General features: G+C 44.1%; 1 protein-coding gene across 1 annotated transcript in view; it reads right to left on the bottom strand.

Moving 5' to 3' along the window:
* The window catches only part of Ice2 (interactor of little elongation complex ELL subunit 2), a gene marked incomplete in the record, with an annotated part of 49,979 nt that overhangs the window by 545 nt on the left and 42,306 nt on the right, over window positions 1-7,128 (bottom strand).

Here is a 7,128-nt window from a genome sequence, read left to right as displayed (position 1 = left end):
GCGGCCGGCCGCGGGACGATCCGGCCGCTAAGCGCGCGCAGCCTTCACGCGCGACTCTCGGGAGGGCAGGGCCCGCGGGGAGCGTGGGGAGGACACGGGAAGCCGAGGGGCCGAGGGGGGTAGCACGCGGCCGGCCGCCCTCCCCTCCCGCCGGGTCTGAGGCCGACCTGCTCTCAGCCCCGCTCCGCGCGCACAGTGCTCAGCAACGGGGAGATCAGCCGCGCTGCCGCAGACAAAGGCCGCCAGGCCTCACCGGGAAGGCCAAGGCGCCGGCCCGGGCCCCTCCCCGGCCGGCCGCGCCCGCTGCTCTCCCCGGCGGCCCCTCCGACTGCCCACCCCACCCAGCGGGGCTGTCCTGGGCCCCGAGCGCTCTCACGTTCCGGCCCCGCGCAGCAGCACTGGCTGCTCGAAGGGCGCCTGGCCCATCAGGAGCGGCCAGACTACAGCACTGCCCGCCTGTCACCCACTACCAGTACGGGACATTTCTGGCTGAACATGACATGATTAAAAACGTCAAGCCTTTGCGAGAGGCAGTTTGAAGGAGGGTCTAGCTATGTAGTTCAGGTTGGCCTTGAACTCACTGTGTAGCCCTTGACCTCGCAGTGATCCTCCTGCCTCAGCCTACAGAGGGCAGGGATTACAGCCGTGTGCCACCATGCCTGGTTAGGAAGGACAAACCTGAGTAGAGATTTGAGTCTGAGGGTTTGTCTGATTAAGGAACATCTGAAATATTCAGATGAGATAAGCGCTACGATTTTGGTTTTGATACCTACACTATTTCCACTCTCCACCCAGCTGGGATTTCCTGTAAGTGTAAGCTGACCATGCTCACGATATCTGCTATAACTCTGAAGAAGGAAGCATTCTGAGGATTTCCACTGCACGACTGTGCATGTCATAAACGTTTATTATGAAAGTTGCACAGAAAAGCCAGGGATGAGTACACAGCTGCTGCAGAAAGGCTGCAAGCACAGGAGCAGTGAGACTTGGGCACCCCTGCTCAGTGCAAGGGGACTGGGGCCGCCGACCCAGTCCAGGGGAGCCTCGAAGGGCCAGCACCCCGAGCCACGCACATGGATAGCTCTGCTTTCCAGACTAGGTGCGAAGGGATCACGTCAGAGGCAAACACACTTGTTCTGAGAGTCTTCCTGCCTAGAGAGTACACGGACAGTCCTGTTCCATACAGTCTCAACGTTCCCAGTTTGCAGAAAGCTTGTGCCGCTCCCTCGTGCTAGAATCCCTCTGGGTGCTCAGCGTGCTGGCAGGGACTCAGAGACTTGTTTCTGTGGCCTGCTACCCACTACAGGGTGGGCTCGATTGAGGAAGAAAGTAGATTGCCACCAAAAACTTCCCACTGGCTTTCAGAAGGACATCCAACCAAGCACTAGTTATTTACTTGTCTACTAACTACTGCTGGCCATACCACAACCTGCTCCTAGATAAACTCAGTATTTGACCCTGGGCATTATGCATCTTAAAAAATACAAATCAACAAGTGCTCGATGATATACACATAATTGAAGTATTAAGATCTGTATTTATGGGGCCAGATAATGAACCTAAATTATTTCTCCTTTTCCAATACAGCACTCAACATTATTTCAGAACCAATCTGTATCAAGAAGGAAAGTAATTACTCGTTTCTTTTTTAAAAACACCTTACACAAACATATTTCCAGAGGAGCACCAAGATGGCAGAGTGTAAGCAGCAAAGAAAGAGCCTTTCTCTTGAGAGTCGCCGTCCAGATGCTGGAATACAGCAACGTGAGGAAGATAAGAAGGAGGGATGTGGGTCCCCGGGACCCAAGAAGGATCTGAAGTGTGAGCTGAAGCCCATGGAGAGAGTGAGGGGAGAGCCTTCAGCAAAGGGGGAGGCGGCTGGGGGCACCTTCTCCCTGAGACGAGACGCACTGCTGCAGAGGAGTGATTCAAACCTGCAGAAACACAGTAACTGGTGGGGACCCCGGAGGCCTCCATGGAGAGACACAGCGGAGAGGTGCAGCGGACGTGAGGGACTGCACTAGCTGGGGTGAGTGCTGAGGGCTCAGTTGTCCCGTGGAGACAGTGACTGGCTGGGAGCCAGCTTGGAGAGGGGCTGGCTGAGCTGAGAATTCGGAGCAGCTGCTGGCTCCATCTAGAGCTCCCGTCTGGGTTCAGGCCTGCGGAAGGTACGCTGACAGCTGCAGGCTGAATGAGTCTGGTCTGTGCCAGCAGGTGCAGGCTCACTGAGCTTATCCACTACCCCACCCAAAAGCAGCAGCTGGCTTGTGGGATAAATCAGCATGGATCAGGACTCTGTCTCCACACGATGTCTGTCAGTGACAGCAGAGACAAACCTGGAAGTGGACTTTTATTTTTTTCTCCCTCTCTCTTGTCCTTTGTTGTTGCTGCTGTTTTTTTCTCCTTCATTGTTTAATCTTGTTCATAGAAGTGTGAACACGGTTTCTAGTTTCTTGATGGTGGTTGTTCTGTTCTGTTCTTTTTGCCATATGTTCTTTTTTTTGGTGGGGGGACCTGGGAATTGAACTCAGGACCTTCCGCTTGCTAGGTGGGCACTTGTGCCGCTGAGCTATATCCCCAGCCCTGCTCTGTTCTTTTTATCTCTTCTCTCTTTCCCTCTAGTCTTCTGCACCAGTTTTCCAGTTAGCCTGATCCCCCTTTGTGCTCCAGTCTTACTTTTAATCTCTTCTACCTTTATTTTTTCCTTAACCCGTTTTAGCCCCCGAAAGGACGACTGACATATTAAGGATTAATATACTGCATATAATTTTCTGGTCTGTTTTAGATTGTTATATAACCATAAATTTAGTTCATAAGGTTAAAGGTGGCAAATTAATGGTTACCTCTGGTTGTCATATTCTAGGCTGTGACTGACGCTACTGTTACTGCTAATAGTATCATTTTAGCCGTAAGTGACATTGTTGTTCTAAACAGCTGTTCTTCCTGGTATTCCAAGACTGAGATTTACTAAGGAGCACAGAAAATCCTGTGGCACAGTGCCAAAGAACCAGGGGCTGGGCCACACAGGCTGCAACTTCTCACCCCAACTAACTGAAGATGCAGGATCTTGCAATCCACTCAAAACCCAAAAACCAGCTACACCTGGAAGGTATCTCAGAGAAGCAGTCATTTCCTAAGGGTTCTAAATGCTAGCAATAAAGCAATTTACCACAGGCAATTTACAAGCATCACCCCAGGAATTAAACTAAAAAAAGAAATGAAAACGAGAAGACACTAAACAAGATGCAATTGCAGACATCCAGTTCACCAAAGGCAAACCCAGGGGGCAGTGAGGTGGGACAGTCTGAAAGCCACCCACCTGGACTCTCTGAAGTCCAGGATGAGGCTCTAGAAAAAAATCCAATCAGAAATAGCTTCTCAGAGAAATGCAGAGATGGTGTCCACACTGAAAACCATGCTTAATGACTCTCGAGCAGATACAGACAAAAAAAATACAGGAGCTTAAGAAAATTATGGAAGCTATCAATGCTCAGCATAGGAAGGAAATGGAATCCACAGACAGATTCAAGGAGACATCCAGAATAAAAATTCCACTGAAAGCATCCACAGCTGATTAAGCTAATGTGAGGACAAGACTTCCAATATAGAAGACATGCTCCAGGTTAGCCACTATGAAAAGAAAGATTCCTTAGAAATGGCAAAGGATCATGAGAAATCAATCCAGCAGCTGCTAGGTGAGGCAAAGAACAGTAACTAAAGATGGACTGAGTCAGTGAAGAAGCAAGAAATAGCACAAATGATATTTTTAAAAAACTGTTCACAGATGTCATGGCAGAAAACTTTGCTGGTAAGGAAAAAGAATTTGACAGTTGAGTGAGGCACAGAGAACTCCAGTTAGCCATGACCAAAAAAAAGAAATCTACAGCCAAGCGTATCATAATCAAGATTCCAGAAATTCAACACAAGAATAGAATTTTAAAAGCTGTTAGGGAGCTAAGTATGGTGATGCATGCCTATAATCCCAGTACTCAGGAGGCTGAGGCAGGACGATCCTGCAAGTTTGAGGCCAGCCTGGGCTACATAGTGAATTCAAGGCCAGCCTAAACTTCAGAGCAAGACCCTGTCGCAAAAAAAAGAAAAAAAAAAGCTGTTAGGGAAAAGAAATAAATCACCTATGAAGGAAAGCCTATCAGAATCACAGCTGACTTCTCAGCACAAACCCTCAAGTCAAGGAGAACTTATTTCAAGTTCTAAGTTCTAAAAGTATTTCTAGTTCTAAAAGAAAACAACCTTCAACCCAGATTGATGTACCCCACAAAACTATTTTTCAAAACTGATGGAGAAATAAGATATTACCATGACAAAGAACATCTGAGGAAATTTATAAACACCAAGTCAGTGCTCCAAAATGTTTTGAAGGACATTCTAGAAAGAGATAGTAAGGACTACAACTCTATAACCTGCAACAGAAGGAATGCACCAGGCAAAGCAAACAAACAGAGGGAGGGGGTGAAAGCAAGGGGGAGCCAACAACAGGAAAATAACATGAGAAGGATAAGTCAATACATATCAGCTATAACCATCAACGTTAATGGTCTCAATTCTCCAATCAGAAGACATAGACTGGAAGAATGGAACAAGAAGTAAAACCTAACAATATGCTGCATACAAGAAACACATTTAATTAAAAAAGGAATTCATAGACTGAAAGTAAAACGATGGTAGCAATTCTATTTGCAAAGTGAATTTCAAGCCAAGACTGACTAAGAGAGACAAAGAAGGTCACTATATCCTGCTAATGGGAACAATCCAAGAGGAAGAGACAAAAATCATAAATATATATGCAACAGGGGCTGGGGATTTAGCTCAGCGGCAAAAGCGTCTGCCTGGCAAGCGCAAGGTCGTGAGTTCGGTTCCTGGTACCGGAGAAAAACCAAAAAAAAAAAAAAAAAATACCAGTACACTCAACTATATAAAACAAATATTAAAGGACATGAAAAATCAAATAAGCACTAACATAATTGTACTGTGAGATTTCAATACCTGTCAAAAAAGATTAACTAGACAAAACATCAACAATGAAATATTAGAACTGAACTAAACTTTTGAACAAATGTATTCAGTGGATATCTACAGAGTGTTCCACCCCACAACATCAGAATATACATTCTCAGCTGCACATAGGACGTTCTCCAAAACAGATCACATACTAGCTCATAGAATATGCTTAAGTAAATGCAAAGGAACTGAAATTATCCCATGCATATTATCAGGAAATCAATGGCAAAAAGAAACCACAAGAACTTCATAAGCACATGGATGTTAAATAGCTGTGAAGACTCCTATCAGGAAAACAGAGGAAGTGCAAATAAACAACTTAATGGTGAACCTCAAACTTTTAGAAAAAGAAGAGAAGGCCAAGACAAAAGCTCATATGAGGGAGGAAATTATAAAAGAACAGAAATTAATACACTGGAGACTACGAAAACAAAACAAAGAATCAATGAAATGAAGTTACTTCTTTGAAAGATTAGATAAAATCTACAAACCCTTATTCAATCTTATCATTAACAAAAACCGGAAAGAAAAGAGTCAAATCCACCCAATTAAGAATAAAACAAGTGATATCACAATGGACCTTGCAGAAATTCAGAAGATCATCTACACCTATTTTTTTTTTTGTCTTTTTGAGACAGGATCTCGCTATGCAGTTCAGGCTGGCCTTGAGCTCACTTTGTTGCCCAGGCTGACCTTGCACTCACAATGATCCTCTTGCCTCAGTCTCCTGAGTGCTAGGATTACAGGCGAGTGCTGGGATTACAGGTGTGCACCACCACACCTGGCTCATCTACACCTATTTTGAAAATCTGTATTATAATAAGATGGAAAATGCAGAAGCAGTGGACAGATTCCTAGATACATATGAATTACCAAAGCTGAATCAAGATACAAAAATCCAAGTAAACCAATATCAATCAATGAAATCGAAGATGTAATTACAAACCTACCGACAGAGAAAAGCCCAGGCCCTGATGGATTTACTGAAGAATTCTACAACAAATTTAGAGAAGACCTAACACCACTACTTCTCAAACTCTTTAATGAAATTGAAAGGGAAGCAATATTCCCAAATTCGTTACCTGATACCAAAATGAGAGAAGAACCCAACCAAGAAAAACAATTATAGGCCAATCTCCCTAATGAACATAGATATAAATACCTTCAATGAGATACTGGCAAACAGAATGCAGCAAATCATCAAGAAGACTATACACCATAACCAAGTGGGATTGATCCTAGGGATGCAGCAATGGTTCAACATATGTAAATCAATAAATGTAATACACCATATTAACAGAGCCAATGCCAAAAATCATATGATCATCTCAACAGATGCAGAAAAAGCTTCTGACAAAGTCCAGCACCCATTCATGATAGAAACCCTATAAAAATTGGAATAGATGGTCTTTATCTCAATCTGATAAAAGCCATCTATGATAAACCAACAGCCAACATCATACTAAATGGACAAGTACTGAAAGCTTTCTAAAATTAGAAACAAGACAAGGATGTCCACTGTGTCTACTCTTATTCAACACTGTCCTGGAAACTTTAGCCAGAACAATTAGACAAGAGAAAGAAATAAAAGGAATAACAATAGGAAAGGAAAAAGTTAAGTGATTATTTGCAGGTGACACGATACTCTACATAGAAGACCCCAAACACTCCACTGGAAGAATGCTAGATCTTTTTTCTTTTTTTTTTTTTTGGTTTTTTGTCCAGTACTGGGCATTGAACTCATGACCTTGCGCTTGCTAGGCAGGCACTGTGCCGCTGAGCTAAATCCCCAGCCCCAACACTGCTAGATTTAATAAGCAAATTCAGTAGTGTAGCTGGATACAAAGTCAACACTCAAAAATCAATAGCCATCCTGTACACAAATGACAAATTCACTGAGACAGAAATTGGGGAACAACACCTTTCACCATAGCATCCCCCAAAATGAAATTAATCTAAAGAAGAAAGTGAAAAAAACCAAAAAAAAAAAAAAAAACCAAAAAAGGGTATAATTTAACACTTTTAATTTATTTACCATTTCTCATCCTAGTAAGACTTTCTGGGGATTTAGCTCAGTGGCAAAAGTGCCTGCCTGGCAAGCGCAAGGTC

This window comes from Chinchilla lanigera, unplaced genomic scaffold, assembly GCF_000276665.1.
Source record: "Chinchilla lanigera isolate Chin_1 unplaced genomic scaffold, ChiLan1.0 scaffold00049, whole genome shotgun sequence".
Classification (NCBI taxonomy): Eukaryota; Metazoa; Chordata; class Mammalia; order Rodentia; family Chinchillidae; genus Chinchilla; species Chinchilla lanigera.
This window is presented reverse-complemented; position numbering and strand designations above follow the sequence as displayed.